This window comes from Microcaecilia unicolor, chromosome 3 (assembly GCF_901765095.1).
Source record: "Microcaecilia unicolor chromosome 3, aMicUni1.1, whole genome shotgun sequence".
Lineage (NCBI taxonomy): Eukaryota > Metazoa > Chordata > Amphibia > Gymnophiona > Siphonopidae > Microcaecilia > Microcaecilia unicolor.
In genome coordinates this window covers 74,862,576-74,882,406 of record NC_044033.1, presented here as the reverse complement: position 1 = coordinate 74,882,406, position 19,831 = coordinate 74,862,576, and the positions used below count along the sequence as shown (strand labels likewise).

At 42.1% G+C, this 19,831-nt stretch overlaps 1 long non-coding RNA gene across 1 annotated transcript in view; it reads right to left on the bottom strand.

Annotated features, from left to right (window-relative positions):
• LOC115465526 overlaps positions 1–16,886 on the bottom strand; it is a 29,266-nt gene extending 12,380 nt beyond the window's left edge. The window contains exon 1 of the long non-coding RNA XR_003941428.1: positions 16,741–16,886. This is a non-coding gene — a long non-coding RNA (uncharacterized LOC115465526). The remainder of the gene's footprint in view (positions 1–16,740) is intronic.
• Positions 16,887–19,831: the final 2,945 nt, after the last annotated feature.

Below are 19,831 nucleotides of genomic sequence, written 5' to 3'. Positions count from 1 at the left end.
GGTACAAATCTATATTTACATGCGGGTTTTCATATTTAGGCACAAAATGGTGGTACTCTCTTCCAGGAGAAATAGGACACAATGATAATTACCTGTCCTTCAGCAAATCCCTAAAAACTTTCCAGTTCATAAAGTTTTTATCTCAAGATACTAATTAATTTCAGTATTTCCATTGACCATCATAACATTGCACTAGTTATAAAATTGTTCTCTCACTCTGTAATCTTCACCTCTTGTAATTCAACTTTTATAATGTATGTAAGCCACATTTAACTTAAATTGTTTTTGGATAATGTGGGATGAAAGAACCAATATATAAAACTTCAATTTGTCAGAAGATTCTATTTTTCAGATGAAAACAATAGAGTTACAGTATACTTGTTTCAGGAAGGCACCCTGCTCCCAACTGTGAGGAAACTAGTAATAGACTGTTTAATTCCTATATTGTGAATGTCTTAATTTTTTTTTCTTTTCCCATTCAGAGATTCATGTCATATATATATGTTTTTGTACAGGTCCATTACAAAGATGGTGGTCCATATTTTTCCTGGACTCAGAAATAATGAGCGAGATGGAAGTTTGTAAGTCTAAGTGCTTTGAAAATGAGCCCCAAAGTTATTAAAAGTTGTTAAATCACAAGAGGATTGTGAAAGATGTAAATAATGAGCACAGGTGTGCACCTTGAAACAGAGTGAAAGGGTACCTTGAAGTAAGGCAAAAAGGCAAAAGCTGTGTGAGCTGGAGACTCATGATCTGATAAGACATTCTTGCCTGCAAGCAAGGGGCAATTATAAACAGACAGAAAAATGTGGTTTAATGACAGAGAAAAAGCAGATGGTATTGAAATAAAACAGGATGATTTCTGAGGAAGATAATTTGTTAAATAAGGTAAAGCATGGTTAAAAAGTATATAAACAACTGAACCAGTGCATTATATTGGAGAGACGGTTACAGATAACACCTATGTGTAGCAGTGCTGCTCTCCCATGAGAAACTATTAAAATTGTATTTGTACTTTTGGTAAGTAATAAAAATTGCTTTTCTCATATGTGGCCTTCCTTAGTCTTTTATCACTTCAAATTCTGGGAAGCTGGTATAGCAATTTGGGGTGGTGGTAAAAAGACTAGCATTAAAACAAAGATTAGGAGGCTGGGCATCCAAATGGCAAATAACATTTAATGTGATGCAATGTAGGGACAAACTATAGCTACATCATGCAAGATTTCCACCCCAGGAAAATGATCTAGGTGCCACTGTTGATGATATGTTGAAATTACTACTACTACTTATCATTTCTATAGTGCTACTAGACATATGCAGCATTGTACACTACAGTCCAGACAAAAAGGAAATCAACCCCCCCCCCCAAACACACACACACATATTGCAACAGCAAGAAACAGGAAAACTGTGGGAATGACCAAACAAGATGAAAAGGGTGATTACAATATCGAAATGTCCTTTATTATGAATCCTAAGGATCGATATGGACTCGATATGGGCTATGTTTTGGCTCTAATACCTGCATCAGGAGTCCTAAAAAATTAGACTTCTCTTGATGACTCCTGATGTTGGCGTTAGAGTCAAAACATAACCTGTGTTGAATCCATATCAACCCTTAGGATTCATAATAAAGGACATTTCAATAGTGGACTCACCTTTTCGTCTTGTTTGGTCATTCCTACTACTACTACTATTTAGCATTTCTATAGCGCTACAAGGCTTATGCAGTGCTGCACAAACAGAAGAAAGACAGTCCCTGCTCAAAGAGCTTACAATCTAATAGACAAAAAATAAAGCAAGCAAATCAAATCAATTTGATTTGTTTTATTGTTTTGCGCTGTACACTAAACACAAATGAGACAGTCCCTGCTTGACAGAATTTACAATCTATTCTAGACAGACAAATAGGCCAAAAAAGGGATTCCAGAATTACTTACTGTGGGAATGATTAAAACACACATAGATACTGAACAGGTGAATAGGAGTAAAGAGTTAAAAGCAGCCTCAAACAGGTGGGCTTTTAGCCTAGATTTGAATACAGCAGGAGACAGAGCTTGACATACCGACTCAATAAGTCTATTCCAGGCATAAGGTGCAACAAGATAAAAGGAATGGAGTCTAGAGTTGGCAGTGCAGGAGCAGGGTACAGATAAGAAAGATTTACCCAATGAATGGAGCTGCTGGGGAGGGGTGTAGGGAGAGATACTGAAGGGCTGTAGAATGAATAAAAGGAATCTGAGCTGTATGTTTTTCTTGTTACCCACTTTGGGCAAAGGCGGGATACAAATATAATAAATACATTTAAAATGCATAGGAAGCCAATGAAGTGACTTGACTAGAGGGCTAATGTGAGCATAGCAACACTGGTGGAATATAAGTCGTGCAGCAGAATTTGAACAGACTGAAGGGGAGAGAGATGGTTCAGTGGGAGACCTGTGAGAAACATGTTGCAGTAATCTAAGTGTGAGGTGATAGAGTGTGGATAAGAGTTTTAGCAGTGTGTTTAGAAAGAAAGGGACTAATTTTGGTGATGTTATAGAGAAGAAAATGACAGGTTTTAGCAGTTTGTTGGAGATAGATAGATAGATAGATAGATAGATAGATAGATAGATAGATAGATAGATAGATAGATAGATAGATAGATAGATAGATAGATAGATAGAAAAAGAGAGAGGCGAGTCAAAGATGATCCCTAGGTTACGAGCTGATGAGACAGAGAGGATGAGAGTGTTATCCAAAGAAATAGAGAATGAGGGACGAGGAGAGGTGGGTTTAGGGAGGAAGATAAGAAGCTCAGTCTTGGCCATGTTTAGTCTCAGATTAAACATCCAGGCAGCAATGCCACACAACAAAGCCGAGACCTGGGTCTAGATTCCTGCTGGAATTTCTGGGAGTCATCAGCATAAAGTTGATACTGAAAACAATGGAAGGAGATCAGAGCACTAAAGGAAGAAGTATAGATAGAGAAAAGAAAAGATCTCATGATAGAGCTCTAAAGGAACATCGACTGATAGTGGGATTGCAGAGGAGGAGGATCCACCAGAGCATACATTAAAGTATGATGGGAGATATAAGAAAACTAAGACAGGAAAGAGCCCCGAAATTCAAGTGAAGACAGTGTATCAAGGAGTAGGTGGTGATCAACAGTGTCAAAAAGAAGCAGACAGATCAAGAACAATGAGGATAGAATAGAGGCCCTTGGATTTATGCAGTGGGTAGCAGTAACCAAGAAAGCAAAGAGAATGTTCAGAATCATTAGGAAAGGAATGGACAATAAAACAGAGAATATTATAATGCCTTTGTATAGCTCCATGATGTGACTACACCTCGGATATTGTGTGCTATTCTGGTCACCACATCTCAAAAAAAAAATATATATAGCACAATTAGAAAACGTACAGAGAAGGGCAATTGCAATGATAACGGGGATAGAGTGATTCCCCTATGATGAAAGGTTAATGAGGCTAGGGCTCATCAGCTTGGGGAAGAGACGGTGGAGAGGAGATATAATAGAGGTCTATAAAATCATGAGTGGAGTGGAACAGGTAGATGTGAAGTGCTTATTTACTCTTTCCAAAAGTACAAGGACTAGACAGTACAAAATGAAGATAAGAAGTACATTTTAAAACAAATCGGAGAAAATATTTCTTCATTCTTATGTATAATAAGGTCCAGAATTCATGGCAAGAGAATGTGGTAAAAGCAGTTAGTATAACAGGGTTTTTAAAAGATTTGGACAAGTTCCTAAAAGAAAAGACCACTCCTTATCTATTTTACTCTTTTGGGATCCTGCCAGGTAGTTGTGACCTGGATTGGTCACCAAGTATATATAAGCTTAGCTGATACAGATGGGCAGACTGGATAGGCCTTTATCTGCTGTCGTTTTCTATATCAGTTTTATTTGGACTCCAGTTACAGATGACATAGGTCTTTGAACTCTTAATTCACTTCACATCACCCTGATCATGGTTTAACAAAAACCTTTGTAGTAAACCTCACAGGCATAGAGAGTGGTTTTTTAACAAACAAGGAATACCGATTCCTAAACAGCCCGGGTCCCTGGATTCCCGTTCTGTACACTCTGCCCAAAGTACATAAAGATGCACTGAGACCCCCTGGTAGACCGATTATGTCTTCTAGGGGCTCGTTATTAGAGCCCCTTTCAATATATGTTGACATCTTTTTGAGACCATTTGTATCAGCTAGTTCCACATACATCAAGGATACTACGCACTTTTTGAAGACACTAGTAGACACAGTGCTACCTAATGGTCCGATTATAATGGTGACACTGGACATCAAATCCCTGTATACGATGATACCACAGGATGAGCTTCTGACAGTTGTCGCAACCATATTGAGATCAAGACCACGACCGCATGAAGTACCTACGAAACTTTTGTACACCCTTATGGAACTAGCGTTATGCGAGAATGTTTTTCTGTTTTGGGAAGATCTGTACTTGCAACAATCGGGTGTAGTGATGGGGGCTACATTTGCCCCGACGCTGGTGAATCTTTTATGAATGAGTTTGATAGAAAGTGGATTGATGATGCACAATTTAAAGAGAAGATCCTCCTATGGAGGAGGTTCATAGATGATGTTTTTCTACTATGGCAGGGCACTGAAACAGAATCAGGCTTTCACAAGTGACTGAACACCTGCCACCCCAGCATACAATTCACTATGTTGGCATTGAATACATCGATACATTTCCTGGATGTCAACATTGAGCTGAAGGATGGTATGTTTACTACGAAGGTTTTTGTTAAACCAACATGAATACTACCCTAGAGTGTGGAAGCAGTCATCCGAAATCATTAAGGGAAAGTATTCCCTTCTCGCAGATCTTGCGGTTCAGACGTATATGTACTCAAGATGTGGATTTTAAATCACAGGCGCAGGCATTTCAGCAGAAGCTACAGGAGCGACATTATCTTCAGAAAGTCTTGAAGCGGGCATACCTTAGAGCTAGATATAACAATAGAGACCTGTTTATTGCAGAAGAAGCGGCGAGCTCCATCGTAGAAAGCTCTGATGCTGTTTGTTACGTGGTTTGCACCAGGAGGTGAGGCCATAACCAGGATTATTCACCGCCATTGGGACATTATAAAGACACATCCTGTATTCAGGGATACGGAATTAAGAATGGCATACTCTCGATCAAGTCTAACAACTAAAGGAGAACACAAACTCTATAGAAATAGTTCCAACCTAATAAGAGGAGTTTGTATTATAAATAAAGTTGGCTTGAAGGTGCCCAATTAATTGCAAGGGAAAAAACTCCCACCTTATGTATGACATATATATCAAATGGAACCTCAAACCTCCAAACAAGGGACCATTCCAACGGAATTTAACATACCTTGTATAATACGGAGTCCATTACTATCATAGGTTCCTCCCAAGAAGGAAAAGGAGAAAAAAAAACCCAGACGTAAAAACTCAGACTGCATGAGAAAAAAACGAATGGGATGAATAAAACTCTCTTTCCTTCTTGTATCTACCAATTAAATGAACACCTAACCCAAACCAACCCAACCTAGGCTGATCCCTATCTCAAGGAACTACCTAAAGAACATTCCGGGGAGGAATACCTAAGCCCTTGTAAAACAGGAGGAAACATTAAGAGGCAGAAGTCTAACTACTCCCTTAAACCTTAAATGTAATCCCCCTAAAGACCTAACTTGCCAGAAACATGCCTGACAAATAATATGTCTAAAAAGTTACTTAACTTAGTCCAATCAGGGCTACTTCCTTGAGAAAATTCCCCTCAGAAGGTCTCCGGAGCCTTTCAAAAAATCTTCAACTGAAAAAAAAACGCCAGCCCTCTAAATCTTCAGCCGACGATAAACGCCAGCCCTCCAACAAGAGCGCCTTGTTTCGCCAACCTTGTGGCTGCCTCAGGAAGGGTGCTTACAATCCATCTTACATAGTAGAAAACAACGCTGGAAACCAAGCCTCAGTCGTATAGATGCCAAAGATGGTGCGGGAGCAGAACTTCCGGAATGAATGTTACTTTTTATACTTGCAAATGCGTCATGACGTCACCTCATGTCCAATCGTCTTTATCCAAAATTCACAGAAGCAACGTCACTCACCCCAGCTGCACCTCAATAATAAGTATTCCACTCGATATTTTGATTCAATCCATGAAGTGCAACTGTTTTCAGTAAGTAAATCCAATGTTGTTCCTTACGCCACAAAAGGTTCCATTTGATATATATGTCATACATAAGGTAGGAGTTTTTTCCCTTGCAATTAATTGGGGCACCTTCAAACCAACTTTATTTATAATACAAACTCCTCTTATTAGGTTGATACTCTCAATCAAAAAATTTAAAGGAGGTTTTGAGCCCCGCGGGTGTGCATCAGAGTATACAGCGGAGTGTTTACCGTTGGGCCATTTTAGATGCAATAGAACGAATTGCACTACTTGTACCATCACGCTGCAGATTGACCAGTTTATTAATCGTTTGGATAATAAAGTGTACAAGTTGCAACCCCACACGACGTGTCTATCACAGAACATGGTCTATGCTGTGATATGCCCATGTGGCAAGGTGTACGTGGGCAAGACAAGCAGAGCCCTGCATATACGTATGAGGGAACATCGCTCAAGGATTACAACCAGAACACCCGGGGCACCTCTATTACAGCACTGTGTCACACAGGCACATGATTTTACGGATTTGAAGTGTGTAGTCTTGGAACAGATACAATTGGACATTCGAGGGGGAGATGTGAATAAAAAACTATTCCAGTGTGTGAAGTCTTTTGGACGTATCAGCTTAAGTCTGTGGAGCCTATGGGATTAAATACCCAGTTACACTGGGGATGTTATTTATAGATCTACTAGTAAAAAAGGCCCGTTTCCGAAACCAATGAAACGGGCGCTAGCATGTGGCTTTTTTTTTTGTGTGTGTGTGTGTATGTGTCACAGAGTTATTTTGTGTGTGAGTGTGTGAGAGTGTGTGTGTGTGTGCAGGTTGTTGATGTGTGTCTTTTTTTTTTTTTGTTTCGTTTTTTGGATGGGGGGTTGGGGGATGTGCTGTGCTGTGCTGGCAAAGTGGGATGGATTGGTGTATGGCTTTGAGGATGTGTTTCTGTTGTATTGTGTGTGTGTGGTTTTGTCTGTCAAGGAGGTTTGTGGAGGGGGGGTCTTTCTGTTGGTGAAATGTAAATGTGGTTGTAGGGGGGTCAACCTTTGCTGAGTGGTGGATTGTTTTTTTTCCAGGGTTTTTTTTTTTGTGTGTGTGTGTTGTGCTGAGGCAGCAGTGTTGTTTTAGATGGGCGGAAGGTAGAGGAGCACGTTCTTGGTCAGTCGTTATTTTTTGGCCGTATCAGGGCTGCTGTAGGGGAACGCTGGAAGAGAAATGTGCTGTGGGAAGCAGTGCCGTCTTTCCGTTGGGCTGGGGTTCTGGGCATCCTGGAGGTGGGAGACGGCTTGCCTGAGGACGGGGATGGTTGTTTTAAGTTGGCAGAAGGGAGAGGAGCACGGTCTCGGGCTGTCGGGGGGGGGGGGTGATCCGGTATCTTCAGTCCATTTCAGGCCGGCTGCAGGGGAATGCTGGAACATTTATGCGCTGCAGGAAGCAGCGCCGTCTTTTTCCGGGTGCTCGGGGAATCCCCGAGGTGGGAGACGGCTTGCCTGAGGCTGGGGATGGTTGGGCACGTCCTTGGCCGCTTTGGCAAAAGGGGAAGAGGAAGGGGGTGGGGAGTTACCTGCAGCCGCGTGAGAAACCGGGTATTCTTTGTTTGTTTTGTATTATTAGTTTGCATTTCTGTTGAAGAAAGAGTGGATGCCTTTCGAATGATGGAGGTGGTGCGTCGGTGTGCGGTTGTTTCGTTAGTTTGGCAGCCAGTCTCCAGTGATTCCTAGGCAGGGAAGGAGTAGGAAAACACGCTCCACGTGTTTCCCTACTCCTCCCCCTTCCTTGGTCGCTGTTTGCTGCTGGCTGGGTCGCGGGTAATCCTTCCAGCTGGGTCCGCAGCTTGTCCTGTTCGCCCACATCCCAGATGGTGAGGGGCACGCTGTTCTCCGGCTCCTCCGGCTCCATGTCAAGCGAACCCAAATATAGTCTGTGCTATAGGCCCTCCAGCACTCTTCAGTACCGGCATTAGGCATTTAAAATTTTCTTCCCCCCCCCCCCCCCGAGTCTATTTTTGCACATACCCACAGCAGGAATATTCTTCTCTCGTTCCAGCGGTGGTTCTGTGCTCTCCGTGCTGCACAGATAATGAGCCGTTCTGCTGGCGAATGCTCCATCCTTATTGCCACGTAGTTTCCTCTGATAGGTCCATCTTACATCGCCTAGCGTTGCCAGGGAACGGTTTTGTGATGGTCCTTTGTGTTTCAGAACGTTGAGGGTGTTTTTTCTGATTGGTCCTTCATGCGAGGGCGGGGCAGAGAGACATGGTCAATGTTGTGGCTTCACCACCATGAACTGACGAACCCTTCAGGGAGTGACTGAGTGACTTCAGAATGTTGTCTTCAGAACGTTGAGGGTGAGTTTTATTATAGTAGATGACAGTTTCCAGTGATTCCCAGCAAAGATCCGGGAAAGGAGCCATTAAAAGGGAAAGGGAAATGGGACTTGATATACTGCCTTTCTGAGGTTTTTGCAACTACATTCAAAGCGGTTTACATATATTCAGGTACTTATTTTGTACCAGGGGCAATGGAGGGTTAAGTGACTTGCCCAGAGTCACAAGGAGCTGCAGTGGGAATCAAACTCAGTTCCCCAGGATCAAAGTCCAGTTCCCCAGGATCAAAGTCCACTGCACTAACCACTAGGCTACTTCTCAAAAAGGGTTGAACGCCATGCCATGTTGCATGATCATGGCTGGTGTTCAAGCAGAGAAAGACCTAAGCACCAGAGCAGGATTGACCGGTCACATATACCACTGGGTTGAGAGGCTGAAAGAACTAATCTATTCTTCTTTTTTATGATGTAGACCTGCAGACAAATCCAGACCCCTCTACCATCAACACCACCATGCTGTGAGATACAGAGGTGGTGGGGATTCAAGTCAGTGATTATAAGCTGTCACAGAAGCTTAAAAGTCCCAATATAATTTGAGGACAGAGGCTAGGTGACATTATGAGACTGTTCCCCGTATAAGATCTAAAATCCGTAGTGGTATATATAACTGTGGTGGATGTATAAGCATTATAGATCGAGCACATTTAAAACAAATAACATTTTTTTCACTAAACAATAGTTAAGCTTTGGCACTCATTACCAGAGCAAGAGGTAAAAGTAGTTAATGTATCTGTGTTTAAAAAAGGTTTGGACAAAAAGTCCATAAACTGTTATTAAGGCAAATCTAGGGAAAGACACTGCTTAGCTTTGGGCTTAAGTAGCATAGGATCTTGTCACTTTTTGAGATCCTGCGAAGTCCTTTTACCTGGACTGGCCATTGCGGGAAACAGGATACTGGACTAGAAGGACCCTTGGTCTGACCTAGTAGGGCAACTCTTATATGCTAACATTTTCCACTACCCTAAAACATCTAGACTACTTGAAAGACAGAATGGGATCCGAAAGAATGAACTATCTAAGATATGTGCTGAGAATAATTTAAAATGGCCAGGTGCTTTACCTTAGTCCCTCATGAGCAGGAAGTCCACAACTAACTGAAAGACTGGACTAAGCTTTCATGAAATATGTACGAGGACACCTATTGAGGTTGCATGTGAAGTTCTCCCCCTCTTGCTGCCCATGTCCTTGACATCTATTTAATTGATGATACTATTTTGAATTATTGTAGGACTTTGATAACGTTGTCAAGGCCTTTTATGCAGAGGTAAAAAGTTGCCTTGCCTCAAGAACTTGAACTGTGCCACCCGCTGCTACCAACTAAATACATGGAAGGAACCCTATCAGGTGCAGCTCACCACAATGTGTTGAGCTCTTTAGTGCAATCTTTCGTGCTATCCAAATGTGAATACTGTAATACTTTTTACTCAGGCCTAAAAGCCTCTCTTACAAAGAAAACTTCAAACAGCTCAGAATATTGCGTCTCGTCTCATATGTAAAGCCCCTCGATTCACCAAGTCAGCTTCTCTTTTAATCAAACTGCATTGGCTAACAACAAATGCAAGAGTTACCTTTAACTATGTGTACTTGTTAATCAAATTTAATTTGGTCTTTTACCTAACTATATGCAATACTTGTTAGTACCCTTATTTTATCATCCCCACCTTAGTAATTCCCTTATCTCTTATTTGTCCTGTTTGTCTGTCCTAATTAGATTGTAAGCTCTGTCGAGCAGGGACTGTCTCTTCATGTTCAAGTGTACAGCACTGCATACATCTAGTAGTGCTATAGAAATGATAAGTAGTAGTAGAATTACCTTTATGTAATGCTCATCCGATGTCGAGAGACTACCTGCGCCTTCATTTTCCGTGTTCTACAGATCTTCATTACAGATCTATTCGTGATGCAAGCTTCACATACCAAGCTACTAGGAAATGAAATTTCCTACCAAAGTTACTCAGATATGTTACTGACTACTTGAAATTTCGTAAATTGTTGAAAGCATTTTTATTTAGTGAATTCCTTACCATTGCTGATGATTGTTATTCTTTTAGTTAATTTATTTCAGAATGAGTCATCTTACTGCTTGGATGTTTTTACCTATTATAGTTTTGTATTTTTGTTATAGATCTCTTATTGTAATTTGCTTTAAAAGTTTGATGTAAGCAACATTGAACCTCAACTTTTTGGGATAATGTGGAGTACAAATGCCATAAATAAACAAAGTACCAAAGACCTCCAGCTGTGGATCCACATCCTACACTATTAAAAGACCACTGTACACCAGAATCCTCAGACATCATACATCTCCACATTCTAACTCCTCTTCAGTGTCAGAACCATAAATTGAACTCCTCTGCAGACTTTTCGGTCACTCCAGATCAGTTTGAGAGAGACAGCTAAAAATGTGCTCCTAGTGGTATCTGGTAGTACACTTTTTTTTGGCTCTTTTACTACTAGCCATCTTGGTGAAAGTTCTTCTGTTGCTCCAGCTGTGGTAAGGTGATTGTGCTGCCAAGATCATCCTTATGAAAGGCAGTCTTCAACATCTATAAAAAGCCAGAGCTTTTGCTTTAGGATTGGCCCCAGAGGGTGCCACATGAGGGTTAGCCCATATTCAGAAGCTAGAGTTTCAGGAGAAGACTCTCAGCTGGGAAGAAGGGTAAGATGAAATGCTAATAGCCTCTCCCTTACCTGAAGAAGAGTTACTACTGGCACAGAATGAGAATCCTGGTATTTGCCTGTGCACTGGGGTTTGAGCTCTACTACCGAAAGAATAATTTGTTCCTTGACATTATGCATAGGTATGCCATGGACTTGGACTCCACTACCTTCTCGCCTGTGCTCGTGTTCCCCATCACACAAAAGGAGAAATTCCTGTGTGTTCTAACTTTGCTTCTTGTCCCAAAGCCAATGTAGCCCAAACAGCGAAGAGCTAAAAAGTTTGAGAGATTACTGTAGATCCCTAAATAAATGAATGGGGAACACATGACATTCTGGTTACCACATTTTTAGTTTATATTTTTTAAGTTTGAAAACAAAAATATAAAAAATGTGTTTTATGTTTGTTCTTGGCAGCTTTCCTTATTACTCGTGGTCTTTTTCAGACCTCCCTCACTGACTCAGAGCTGGCTAAGGTGAGCCCCTGCTCCTATCAGCTGAGGGTCATTCCAGCTGCTCTGTGCCTGCATTGTACCTTCTTCATGGCTCCAAGATAGAGGCTCACTAGACAAGAAATCTTTCTTCTACCTCAAAGATATATAGTGGAACATATTACCTATCCTTGGAGCTTAAAATCTAATCAAAACAGACAGATGGGAAAAAAAAACCCCAACTCAAATTACAAAATAAGAGCCAGCAAGGTAGGAATAAGAAGAATTCAAGTACGTGGCTAGAGGAGGGATATAAAGGATGCCAAAGTGAGGTTATGTGAGCTGTTCTGAGGTAGTGGTGTGCTTCCAGCTTATCATCAAGGAGTTTGGTCAGCTCTGCTTCTTTTGGTGAGATAGACAATCTTTGTATTTGTACAATGTTTTAAGAAGGGGTTCTCAGGAGCTCCATCCAGTGCATCACTGGGAAGGAATGTGGCAGACTAACATGCAGAGCTTTGACTAGAAGGGTTGCTAGCTCACCTTCTGCAGGCCAGAGTATAATCCAGCACTATTTCTAGTGAAGTTTCTAGCTTTATTCAGAACCAATGTATTGTGAGGTAAACTGCTTCCTGTAGCATAGGCACCAGCCTTGTTTTTAATTGGTTACTACTATGAATAACAAATACAACGCATTTTAAAATAAAAATCTAGAAGCAGTGTTCCTGGACAACAGTATTCACTCTGGTGATTCCACTTACGTGTCCCTGGGAAGTGCCTCTTCTCTGGGTGCATTAGAGACTTGAAGATCCAGGTGCATCGAGACTCTGAGGATGGCTGTGGGGGCTGGATGGGGCTCTCCTTCCACAAATGCGGGAAATGTCTCCTTTCAGTTCGTTGCTTGGTGGGCTTTTTCTTTAGCTGCTCCACGACTTCAGTTTCTCTCTTGATGCACTGCTGTGGTGAGTTTGTTGCATCCGATCCAGCACTTCCATGTTCTTGAAGGGGATGAGATCTTGGGGAAACCCCTAAAGCTCCCTCTGGACTGTCGCACATCTCTTCTGCATGTGAGCAGTTGATACCCTGGCTTTCAGTTGCCATGGAAATAAAACATGAGCTGTGCCCATGGCAACCAGCTGTGTCTTCACCTTTAACCCTTTGGCTACCACTGCGCCCTGACTAAACATTCTAAAAATTGTGTCTTATCATTAAAAAAAGAAAGTTCTTCTCTACTGGAGAACTCTAAATATTGTGGTGTGTTCACAAGTGAACACACCAAAAATAAAAATAGTGGATCAATGATACTTCAAATCTACTCCAGGATGTGAAATATAAAGTATAGTGATCATACAACCACACTGTTCTTATAACATCTCTGCAGTGTCCTTCTACCTAATTGTTTTTTTTGTTTTTTAGATCAGGTTGGGGTAGGAAGTGGAGGGCAGGAGGAAAGGGTTGAGACACAAGAGGAAGACAGAAAAGAGAACTAATGGGTGGGATGGGTGAAGAGGATGATGGGACAGCAGGAAGGGATGCAACGTGGAAAGAGAAACAGGACAGGAGTATGGGGTGTATGAGTGCACAGACCTTTGGACCACAAATGTTTTGCAGGTGTCAGCTAGTTCTTATATTTTTGGCCTGTTATTCAAAAGTACTCACATGGGTGGCAGAACCTGCTACCAGCACCTGGATAAGTGCTGCTGACCAGGGCCAGTGAGAGACCATTGAACAAAGGATGGGGGAGATGAGAAAGCAAGACTGCCATTAAAATATCACTGCAGACCTTCATACTATCCAGATAACAGCAGGGAGGTCCACAGATGGAGCAAGGAGGGCTATGAGAAGTGTGGTGATAATGACTGAATTTACTTGCTCCAAACAGTAACTTAGCATAATAGTACCCCCTGAAACTAAAACTTTGGATCAGAATTGCTAATGGGGTAAGAAAAGTATTGAAAATGGTAGCAACAAGGAACTCCACATTTGAGAGGATAAGAACTGGAAAGGGTGGCGTTCCAAATCACAGAAAAAGAACCTTTGTAAAGAAAGGACTGAAAGTATTTGACGGTAGATCCTTCATGCCCAGCTCATAAAGATGTGAAAAGAGGGCACAATCATGAAGGTCACAGACAGCAGTCATGTTTAATGAGGTGCAGTATATTCTTGCCCCCATCCAAATTGAAGGGGGAGCAGTGCCAAATAAACATAGAACATAATAATAATACTAATGAAAGTCAATCAAACTTTAAAATTACAACATAAAACCCGGCATTGCCATGTTTCTCCTATAGGCTGATCAGGGGTAAAAAGTTGACAAATATACTGAAACAAAACAAAAGGAAAATATAAATCATATAAACTAGTTTTTACAAAAAAAATAAGAATAGTGCTTAATAATGTTGAGATGTTATAATTACATTTTGCATGGCATTTTTAACATCTCAATATTATGCATCATTCTTGTTTTCTTGTATAATCTAGTTTGTATGATTATGAGTGAAATTGATCATTGGTGCTGCTCCTCCCTTGTTTGCTTTGCTTTTTGATACACCATTGGTATCTCCTTTGTTTGCTTTGCGCCCAATCCAAATTGAGTAATATTTAAATCAACATTGTAGAAAGAGCTGATCCTGTGCTGTGAGAAGCACAAAAGCCAGACTGCCTGACATGAAGCACACTGACCTTTCCTAGATAATCAGTAATCTGCAGAAGGACTGTTTTAGCCATCTTAAAAATAAAAGGATGAGAAACAGGTCTAGCTGTATTTGCAGGATCAAGGTTAGGCTTTTTCAAAAGCAGACAAATTCTAGACCAGGACATGAATACAGGGAGAAAAGGCTACAAATGGATGTTCTATAAGATTTGATGAAGGAGGTCACTGGGGAATGAAGACAAGCTCTTCTAAAGTTAGCTGATTGAAAACTTGCAGGGCTGCCCATGGATTTTAAATTGTTTACGTTCCGTCATGATCTTTAAAGACTCTCCTTCACTTCATGGGCAAACACAGAATCTATAGAGAATTACCTCTGAAATGATATACTGGAACAGGGTGACAATTGGATTGGGGAGAAGAGATATCCTTTGGGATGTCCTATACCTTATCTGAAAAATATGCTACAAAAGAGTCTGGTGGCAGGTAAACCTATCAAAGGAGAAGGGACAAACCCAGACTCTCAGATTCTATAAAAAAAAAAAAAAAAAGAGTGCAGAACTGACACTTGTTGCCCAAATTTGCAGACTGTTATAGAATCAGGGCGGTTGCACAAATTAATATAATTGGCTATTAACTGGACTTAACAGCCAATTACTGGCTATAATTGGAGTTAATTGGCTCTAACTGGCACCAATTTGCAGTTGTGTGTGCAACCGTCCTTACTGGCTATTCTAGAACCTAGGCACGTAAATTATAGGGTGCACATCTTCAAAGAAGCATTGATGTGGGAGGGGTATGAGCAGGCCAGAGGCATACCCAGAATATGCGTGCAAAGGTTACGGAATACCTGTGTTTATGCATGTATTTGGCAAACTTAGGTGCCCGCATTTACACTAGCCTTTGAGTAGGCATAAGTGGGAGCACATAAATGGGTGCGCATAAATGCAGACTTAATCATACTTACTTTCTATTACAGAATAGCTGCTTAGCGTGCACTTTCCCAGTGCCCTATACAGAATCTACCCCAGAGAGCAAAAGATGCTTTAGTCAATTTTTATGTTAAAGAAGGAGCTGAGTGTAATTATCCTTTGCGGCCAATACAGCATTCTTATAACTAGACTGAAGTTCTTTACAATTTTTCAGATTTGTAAGGTGATTTGTTTTTCACCGTACTTTTCCCATATGGTGAGCTTCTCTCGTCACTGAGGTCCCGATGCTCAGAAGCAAATGTGGGTGCTAGTGGCCATTAGCACTGGACTAGCGCCCGCATTTGCTGGTGCTGAATGCTCAGAGCCAACGAGCACGTGAACCAATGAGCTCGCCAGCAATGAGCATACAAATGCATCCTAAAGAAGTCATTCTATAGTCCTCCTCAATGGTCAGTGGGCAGCAAGCCAAACAAGGGCGCTCCTCCCACTGCAAACCCTACGTCAGCTCGGAGATAGGGTTAGCGTTGTGCCGAGCCATGAGACTGGTGTTGCTCTCCTCTCATGCTTGGTAAAGTGATAGAGCTTGCTTTGGCTGATTTCTGAGCTGTGTATGTGGCAACTGTTAATTCTTCTGCCCTCCCCAACCCACACACATACAGTTAGGGAGAGAAGAAGTGAAGGCCATGCAAAGATGAGAAAATAGAATTTTTATGTTTAAATCTGTTTTATTGATGGAATTACATCAGATACAGCAGTTAAATCACAATATAACATTCCTTAAACATGTAGCTCCATACAATTTCTCCCCCCTCTCTTCCCTCCCCCCAACCCTTCCCTTCCCCGTACCCCATCCCCATTCCAACCCCAACTTTATGCAGTAACTCCAACAAGTGCTTACCAATATTAAATCTCCAACCTGCTTAATCCTTTATATAGCATAAGGTCGCCCACATAACAAACACCGCAATGTCGTCAAGAAGCTCCCAACAGTGCCCCACTCCTTTAATGTCATGCAAACAATAATGCGCAAGGGGCTTTGGCTCTTATAGCCCCCCATCGCAATATGTCACCACTGTGGAGTACATGTTCAGTGGTCCCTTGTTAATGTTTGCCATTAGGATTTACGCATATTATGACATTTTATACTTGCAGCAAATCAAACTCAAAGCATAAACATACCTTACGACAGCACTCCCAATGCCAACTAAACATTATCCCGTATCATTCAGCCTTTTCTTCCCCCTACCCCTCCCCCCAACTCCCTCCCTCCTACCTATCCCCTTCCTCTTGACTATAGTACCACTTAGTAGCAAGTGAGCATGTGAGAGACACAGAACATACCCCCCCTACAACAACTTGATATCCCAATCTTCTCATGTGGGTACTGTAGCGAGCATGACAGTAAGTATTGAGGCTTCCATTCCCTCCTCCTCCACTCACCACACCTTTAACTTCCAGCAATGACGGTTTACCACAAATTCTCAACACATTCGTTCGAGAAAATAGTATTTTTATTCACTTACCAAGAAAGAAATAAACTTACAACTCTTTTCTCATGGGAGGATTACAACAAAGCTGAACACAGGTGCTATCTCTGAGTACTTCTCCAATTTGGTCTTGCTAGCTATCAGTTTTTATATTCTTCAATCATTATACAGCTCAACAGTTTGTTAGCATTAGTTTCGACCACAATGTTGCTAAACATTAGTTTCGACCACTGATCAAGATTATTAGAAAGGTCCAAGGCAACGTCATACTGATTAGCATGCTCCACTTGCTACATCAGGTTCCATTTTGCCAGCAACCATTTATCTCTGTTTCCAGGCATGTAAACTGCAAAAAGCCCCTAACCACATTTTTCAGTAAACACCTTCCATGGAAAATTACTTCATGTCCTCTTTCTGCAAGCCTGCCAGCAAGCCTGTCACAAGAGCTCATGAATCTCTGGGTCACACAGAGGGTATGATTTTTAGGTCAAGCTGAGAACTGTAGGCCTGAGAACCTTGGTTTTAGAAAGGCCTAGGTAGGTCAATTATTAACATAACCCCCCCCCCCCCCCCCAAGATATACTATACACTGAAAAGGTATCAATCTGAGCTGTGTATGTGTCAAGCACCCCCCCCCCCCCCCAAGCTATGCACTGAAGAGGTATCGATCTGCGCTATTTACATAGCAACCCCCACCACCATCACCATCAGCTATGCACTGAAGTGATCATCACAAAGCTAAGCTGACTATACTTACAGATAGCAGGAACACCAGTGCCTGGAAAGAATGGGTTCTGTGCTGTCATCCTCTTCTTGATTGTTGCATGGGATGCTGGGCAACCGGCACTTCTTCCTCTTCCTTCCCTCCTCCCCCTCTGGCATTCTGGGCATGTGTTCAAGAACTGTGTTTAAGTTGCATGCACCAGGCACCATCCTCCTGCCAACTCCCTAATGTTCAACGCTTTCAGCACACCTAAATTAACATCTCAATAGCGCTGAGCATTAGGGAGTTCCTTCACTGTGTTGATCCTGTGGTATTTTTCCAACACTGTTTGGAACAGCGTTGGAGTTTTGAGTATCTGCCTCTCAGATTCTGCCCTCCATGAAAATAGGGATGATCCTTGTTGGGGGAAACAAGATGGTCCCTAAGTCAGGCGACTTCATCAAGTGCAAAGAACACCTGGAACTTGTTTCTTCATTATATGGAGGAAAAATAAGGTGGGAATACTTGGACTGTGGAAGCCCAAGGTCTTGGGATTGAGCTAATGGAGTATCCTAGGCCCCAATGCTCAGAACTCCTGTGGTAAGCCAACAGCACAGAAACTATACCAATGGAACAGCTCAAAAAATTAGCTTGCCAATGCTCAAAGGAAATGATTTGCAAATTAGATGCATGCTCTTAAAGCAAAAGCAAGAGGAGGGATGTGCTTGGCGCATGAGCAAAGAGTTTCACGGTAAGCCCAGTTCCTGTGTGCATGCCTCAGGGAAACCCAAAAGTGAAGTACACATTGGTGTATTTCCTGTACTTTTGAATATAAGCTTTTCAGTTTTTTTATTTTTTACTTGAAAGGCTTATATTGAAATGCAGGAAACAAGTACCAATGTGCTTTCACTTTTAGATTTGCTTGGACTCGTGCACATTTGTTTCTCACTACTGGAACTTAGGGGCTTGAATGAGCTTACTTCTACTTCAAAATTAAAGAAAAACCGGAAGATTTTAAAGAGAGAATTGTAAGAAATCCTCTCTTCAAACCCCTAACGCCTACTCTGAGCTAACATTATTTTTTAAGTGGTAAGGGAAGCTTTGTTTTGTGCGTTCTTCTCTGATCATTGGGCGGGAATAGGAAATGACCTCATTACCATCCACCTGACTATATTAGCATGCTATTTGCGCTAATCTTTGGCACACTCGTTTCCCGCGCTAGAGCCTCTGAGCGTTCTGCGTTCACTAATGTGGGTACTAGTCTTGCATTAAAGGCCTCTAGCGCTTGTGTTTGATTTTGAATATTGGGCCCTAGAGAAGCAGTTTAATAGGGAGATGAAGTCTGGCTAGTGGAAGGAAATAATTAGACCAGGAAATAGGAACTGACTGTACTAAATTAAGCACTAGGAAAGCAACCAACTAAGAAGACCAGATCCAACCTGATGTGTTAGTGTCTGCATTTTGGACAAAGCTATAGTCAAGTTCAGAGACTATCAGCCTCATTTTCGAAAGAGAAGGACGCCCATCTTTCGACACAAATCGGAAGATGGGCGTCCTTCTCACAGGGTCGCCCAAATTGGTATAATCGAAAGCCAATTTTGGGTGTCCCCAACTGTTTTCCGTCGCAGGGATGGCCAAAGTTCAAGGGGGCGTATCAGGGGCGTAGCGAAAGTGGGACTTGGGCGTGCCTAACACATGGACGTCCTCGACCCATAATGGAAAAAAAGGGCGTCCCTGACGAGCACTTGGATGACTTTACCTGGTCCTGTTTTTCTTACAACCAAGACACAAAAAGGTGCCCGAACTGACCAGATGACCACCGGACAGAATCAGGGATGACCTCCACTTACTACCCCAATGATCACTTACCCCCTCCCACCCTCAAAAAAAATCTTTAAAAATATTTTTTGCCAGCCTCAGATGTCATACTCAGGTCTGTGACAGCAGTATGCAGGACCCAGGAGCAGTTTTAGTGGGTGCAGTGCACTTCAGGCAGGCTGACCCAGGCCCATCCCCCCCACACCTGTTACGTTTGTGGAGGAAACAGTGAGCCTTCCAAAAACCACCACAAACCCACTCTACCCACATCTAGGTGCCCCCTTCACCCGTAAGGGCTATGGTAGTGGTGTACAGTTAGGGGTAGTGGGGTTTTGGGAGGTTCAGCACACAAGCTAAGGGAGCTATGTTCCTGGGAGCAATTTCTGAAGTCCACTGCAGTGCCCCCTAGGTTGCTCGGTTGGTGTTCTGGCATGTCAGGGGGACCAGTGCACTATGAATGCTCCTCCCATGACCAAAGGGCTTGCATTTGGTAGTTTCTGAGATGGGCGTCCTTGGTTTCCATTATCGCCGAAAATCAGAAACAACCAAGTCTAGGGATGACCATCTCTAAGGACGACCTAAATTTCAAGATTTGGGCGTCCCTGA